Source organism: Pinus tabuliformis, chromosome J (genome assembly GCF_031772625.1).
Source record: "Pinus tabuliformis cultivar Carrire ecotype Pingquan chromosome J, CPIR1, whole genome shotgun sequence".
Classification (NCBI taxonomy): Eukaryota; Viridiplantae; Streptophyta; class Pinopsida; order Pinales; family Pinaceae; genus Pinus; species Pinus tabuliformis.
In genome coordinates, this window is record NC_142295.1 from 1,547,936,100 (window position 1) to 1,547,942,801 (window position 6,702).

Below are 6,702 nucleotides of genomic sequence, written 5' to 3' on the forward strand. Positions count from 1 at the left end.
AAGAAAATTGGCAAATTGAGAATTTAAGCTCTCATGCGACCTGCAAAGAAAAAAATTCAAATGCATTAGCTTAAAAATCAAAATTCAAAGTTCATAATAATAATAATAATAATAAAAATCTTGCTTTGAATGCGCACAGCTGCAAAAACGGCTAGTTTCTGAAGCCTAGCTTGATTTGACCCATCCATGAGACTTAGCTGTAGGATCACTTGATGCGTTGTGGGTATGGTCGATTTCACAAGGATTTATAATCCAAAGGTGTACTTAACAATCTCTAAATATGGGACTGTGCATCTGAGGGTAATTCACAGGGCACTTCATAGCCGATATCTAGAGCTAATTAAAAAGAACTTTGAGTTTAGGCCTAGCATGATTACAATTAGCCTTGATCTGAAGAGAAGAGGAGGCTTTTTGCTGTCTACTAATACGATGACAATGGTAATGTATCTTCCTGTATGTTGGAAATCGTTCATGAGGTAATCAAAGTTGAGCGTTGTGATACAATAACAGCAAAGTTTGCAGGAATTTTGCTATCAACTGCGTTGACAGTTGATGAAACTCTGGAAATATACTACCTTATGAATTTGATGCTTTAATCTGTAGCAATGGGAGTGAACTTTGCTATCCAACAATTCCTGCAATTTGGCAAGAAATTGAAGCATCAGACTGCTAGAAGCCAAAGGAAATCACACCTGTTTATCGAGAGCTCCAAAACTTGTGGAGATCTACGTAACGATGGGAGCTTGGCGTGGCTACTGTTTTAAATCTCCAAGGGTACAAACTTGGATAAAAAGACAACCATCGCAAACTTTTTTTTAGGAACTTGTTGGCAGCATTATCGATTTTTTGAGATCATGGGGGTGGAAATCACGGATCAATCCCTTTTGGCTGGAATTTCCTTGTCGGTCACAATAAATTTGATGATGAAAACTCCCTGGTTCGAGGCATGGAGAACTGTGAATTTTCAAGATCTCTGGATGATGAAGAGGGATGCACTACTCGAAAGTATACTTCAACATTGATAGAGGCCAGAAAATATCCTCTGTAGTGGTAGGATAAATGTATGCTTCATTGCGATTTTAAACAAGAAGCCATCCATCGATCCATGATCCTTTCTTGTCCAGCGCAACAACTTAAAAATGTTAGTTTTAAAACGTGATTTCTAGCCAAATGAGAATGAATTTGGAAAAAATAAAACATGAGTTTTTCTCAAAACAGGGTCCCTTATAAAACCCAGGAATGATTTTAGCAAATTCATAACTGATTGGGAGATATTCGGGGTTCTCTGGAGCCTTACTTGGCAAATTGCATGAGAAAAAATGGTTTTTAATGAATGCACATTGCGTGAGAAAAAACGGTTTTTAATGAATACATAGAGAAAGTTGTGGCCCTAATCTGATCCTAATCTACCAGAGGTAGATCCGCCATGGAGATACTCAAATGTTGGTGGCTCAACTCTTGATAAACATCATGGTTTTTTTGTCAAGTATGGCGAGGATCGAGATTGTTGAGTTACCTGCAGAAATGAAAGTAGATTTCCCCAATAAGAAGGTAATTATCATACATGCAGGTCACAGACTTATAAAATTTCTTGGAGAAAAGGCTACACAGAAAGCTTTGGATTTGTTAGTTTCCAAAAATATGAGGTGCACCTAAATGAACGCATTGATTTGGAAAGCCTCTCACAATCAAACAACACACATACCACATCAAGTGGAATGACTATCTCTACAGATTGTCATTTCGTGTGTGTGGTAAACCATGTTGCCTCCTCTTGGCTTCAGGAATCCATTTTCAAAGACTCTGTTGATAAGGATGGGCCCCTGAAAGTTGATGATTGTCTGCGATTAAGAGGGAAAACCAACATCTTTGTAGTCAGAGATATTGTGGGTGTTAAGGAAATCAAGCAAGGCTTCCTTGTTGAGAGGCGTACAATGGTGGTGGCTAGAATTATTAAGAAGTTGATGCTGAATTCTACGCCCAAATTGACTACATACAAGGTTGTCTCAGTAATGGTAATGGTATCTCTGGGGAGACATGTTGCAGTTTCTCAGCTACCATTTGGAACAATAATCGGTTGCATCCCACGAAGGATAAAGTCCAGAGATTTGGAGAGCCATCGGCCCTATCAAACTTTATGCCAATCACTTCCATGTTAGTTTTAACCCGAGAGTGAAAATTTTCCACTATGACTTCGATAAAATTGTTTTCATGGCAATTTCGTTTTCTTTTGATTACGTTGTTGTGTTGCATTTTTTTTTTGTTACGTTATATTTTTTAAATTTTTTTAAGAATGTTATATAATATTTATGTTATATGTTACATTTTTTTAATGTGTTTTAATGTTTAATGTATCATGTTGTGTTTTTTTTGTTTTTTGTTATGTATGTACATTTATGATATATGATTTTATTTTATTTTTTAAATTTGCTTGCATATATATTTTAGTTTGTAAATATATTTTTCTTGTTATGTTTTCCTTTTATGTATATATATATTTTATTTTATTTTTATGAATATTTCTTTAATTGTTTTTAGATTGTATATTTTATTGTTTTTCAAGAAAATTGCCATGAGAAAAATTGTCAGAAAAAATTTGATGCGAAATATGGAGCAAATTGAGAAAAAATTTGTTGTGATGATCCACTCAAACACACCTGTCGAAGCAAGAAATTAAAAAAAAAAAAAAAAAAAAAAAAAAAAAAAAATATATATATATATATATATATATATATATATATATATATATATATATAATAATAATAATAATAATAAAATAAAGAAAAAAAATCTATTTGCTAATTTTTTTGGAAGAAGTATTGATCAATTTGAAGATTGGGCTGGTTATTTGTTCATAATAAAAATGCATAGTTGTGTGTACCTAACTATCCGTTCAAGATTTTAGCTGCAGAAACTGCACAATTCTGCAATATTTAACTCAATGGTCTATTTGTCAACATTGCATTCTAATCAGAAATCATGATCAAAGTTTATTGGATTTGTCTAATGATGATATTTTCAAGCATGATGCAGGAAAGAAGAAGAACTATGAAGATGCTTTATCCGCAAGATCGATTGATGAATTCTTTTTATTGAGGAAATTGTTTTCTTTCAGAAATTGGATTTATTATCATGATTGTGAAATTGGACTAACCATTTGAAACGAAGACACGTCATGAATTTGTTAATTTCTAGGAAAATCAAAGAATTGAAGGAGGCCAATTTGTGCATGAATGGTTTTCTACGACCAATTTCAAGAGACATGAATCAATTAAATCCATTTCTATCATCCATAAATGCCATCATTTTTCCTCTCTAAACTCACAAACTATCCAAGCATTTTTGCTAAGCATCGTCATCATCATTTTCCTTGCAAAGAGTCGCATGTTTTCCACTTAAATTTTCCATTCACATTTTCCATAATTTCCATTCATTAGCCCATTAATAGAGACATTCAGCTCGCTTACATGTTGATTTGTTCTTTTGCTTTCCATTCACCTATTTACCCTCTTATCAGTTTCCTTTCCATTAGATAAACTTTGATCCACTGCAAAAATTTTCATTCATAGTCCTTCCAAAATCATCATTTCATACTCGCGTTAGATGATGGAGGATTCATTAAGGCCTCCCTTCTAACAAGTCTTGGCCTATTGATATCAGCACATTATCTAGGTTCAGAGCTAGAGTCCTTATTAGTACCTTGAGGCTTGTATGCATCAATGACAAGTTCTCTCACTGACAATCATGGGAATACATCAATGTCCCTTGATCATTAGATCTTGCAAGAGGCTCAACATCAACTCATATTTTCGCACTTAGCAAGATGTACTTAGGTACCTTGGCACTCGTTGACATTAATGACGAGTTTTCCTTGTATTGGTTAACGACATTCATCAATGGCGGTAATCCAATGACTTCTCTTCATGCTCGACAACAACACATTTATTCGCATGACTAGAATTGTACCATCGGGTTTTGTAGTAGGTGAAGACTATATCATTTCAACATTTTGCAACAAATACAATAGATTTAGCAGTAGAAATAAAGGATCAACTTTCACCACCTCATCCACCATTTATGCAACCAAGAAGCAGATGAAATTCTACATTCTATTCCATGATCCAGCAACAACTACAACTTCTCTACATATGCATAGTTTGTCCACTTCCTAGGTAAGTAAAGGTATGTTCCTTTCTAGCTTTTAATCATAAAATTCCTTGAATACTAAAATTATAGTTTTTGGGGTGGTAGCAACATTTTGCCAACACATGAACTAGGGTTCCTGACAGATTCTTCCACAACGCACAGTCTGAGCACATAGATTTACAAGCCCCAGCAGATTGGTAAGGTCTAATTTTGGGGCTCTGATAGCAGAGGACAATGAATGGACCAATGGGGGAGGCATCAGCACCTTCCCCCCCAAACTCACAACAAGGAAAACTGCACTGAGAATGGAACTAAAACAGCAAAGAAGGTGTTATCACTTAGAACCATAGTTCATGTATGTAATGTTGTCCACAAGTTTCATATGAAAATCTTTGGTTTAGTGAATAGGTTTATATGTGTGTGTGTCACTTTGAAATTAGAATTTCAAAAGGTATTGATGTAAGTCCGTGTAAAAAATCGTTAGATACCCTCCATCATTGTCAGTTAAGGCATGTCTTGTCTTGATTGCGTCATTAGTACTTTGCGCAGTTTCGCAGCGCTGTCTGTTTGGTCAATTTAGCTGCGCAATGATGTTTCCGCCTTTTCGCAGCGTACTGTTTACCAGCCATTTCGTAGCGCGTTTTGTCAAATCTTAAATGTCTGCGCTACGAAATCGGGGTTTCGGGGTTTTTGTAGCGCCTTTTCTTGAAATGTCAAGTCTGGGAGGGGTGAGTCATAGGTCCGTCCACGTTTGTCAGTTGATGTCCTCTCCAGGTCATGATAGATCATCATTCCGCCATAAGGTCCAGGATCACGCATATGAATATCATCTTAAGGGATTTTATGAGGTATGGTTGTGTCATAATGTGTTTTCATGATGTGTAAACATGTCTGCTGTACGCAAAGAAGCCCGAGTTCTCATTTAAAGGGATCATCTCAAGCGAGCCTGCATTCCAAAGTTCGAAGTTGCCTTTTGAGTTGAAGCTGCTGTTAGTCCTCTGTCCGAAGGTTTTCAAAGCAAAATGAAGAAAAGGGAGCATAGATCAGGAAGGTGCCATAGAACAGAACCGGAGGGGCTGGATATTGCGTTAAAGGATGAAGGAGTAGCCAAAGCTTTTAGAGATGTTGGCTGCTGGAGGTTTTGTGAGAAATTGCAGGGAGGGCACGCAGAGGTAACAAAAGCTTTTGCATTGAATTTTACCGGTTTAAACTCTAAGGTGTCAATGCTAGAATTCTCTGTGTCCCCAGAAGCCATTTCTAATGTGACAGAGATTCCTAGAGGTGGACATGAATGGTTCAAAAATTTTAAATTCGACATGAGCCCCTGTAAGGAATTTTTGAAGGAACCTTATGTAAATGAGGATCTCACGAAAGCTGTGCCAAAGAGTTATGTGAAAGAACATTTTGCCCTGCTCCTCACATGCATCCAAAAGTATTTAACATGCGAAGGGAGGTATAACAAAGTGTACTCATATCATTTTAAGCTTTTGTTACATTTCACAGGCAAAGCATCAATTGATATCCCTTTCTATTTATTCAGAAGCCTAAGTAAAATGTGTGATAAAATTCAGTTGAAAAAAGATGACTGTGAAACATCACTGTTCCATCATGGTTTGGTGAAGTTGTTAGTGTTAGATGGTTTGCAAAAGATTGGCAGAGATTGGGATTCTTTTGTTTTTATGGCCGGCTTTCAAAGTAAAACAGGCCTCACTCCATTGCCTGTAAGGGAAAGGGAAGAAAGAATTGAAGAACCTACTCTGGCTGAACTCAAAAGGAGGTGACAGACCAAAAGAAGCCTAAAACCAAGTTAAGGTAATCAGAGAAGTCTGTGGTGGCAAAGGAGACACCTAAATCATCAGCAAAGGAAACACCTGAGTCATCATCTAAGGAGACACCTCAGTCATCAAAGCAGAAGATCCAGAAAAAGAAGGATGAAGCTGGACCAAGTGAAGTTGAAAAGATTTCAAGGGTAAAAACCAGAGGTCAACTAAACAAGGAGAAAGGTAAGTCAATCACTGTGGAAGAAAGCCCTATGTCAAAAGGCAGTTTAAGTGACTTACTTGTAGCTATTGAACTTGAACAAGATCAGCCAATACAGATTGAACCAATAGAGTTTGAGCAAGATCACCCAGTGCAGCCAATGCATATTGACCTCACTCAATCTTCACCCGAAAGTACTAAGAAACCAAGAGCTTCAAAAAGGTTGAGATTTGAGGAGCCTAGTAAAGAATATGCTTTCAAGCCACGTAGGCCAGTCACAAGAAGACAAATGAAAGAGGTGGAGAAAGCGCAGAAAGAGGAGGCACCTGTAGAAGTGCCTAGTACAGATGTACTTGAGGTTTTGACCAGAACAGTTCATGCAGCCAGGAGTAAAGACAAGAGAAATAGGGTCATCATCAGCCAAGGTGGAAATGTCATTGCTATCAAGAAACAGGCAGGAATAACACAAGAAGAAGTGCCTCAGATTAAAAATATTTCTAAAGAAAGGGCAGTGAGATATGCAAATTATAAAAAGGTTGTACTAAAAGGCAGAACAAGTCTAATGGGCCAAACTGA

The 6,702-nt window shown here is 36.7% G+C and overlaps 1 pseudogene; it reads left to right on the top strand.

Moving 5' to 3' along the window:
- The first annotated feature begins 1,488 nt into the window (after nucleotides 1-1,488).
- On the top strand, nucleotides 1,489-2,159 carry LOC149233401 (uncharacterized; annotated as a pseudogene).
- The last annotated feature ends 4,543 nt before the right edge of the window (nucleotides 2,160-6,702 follow it).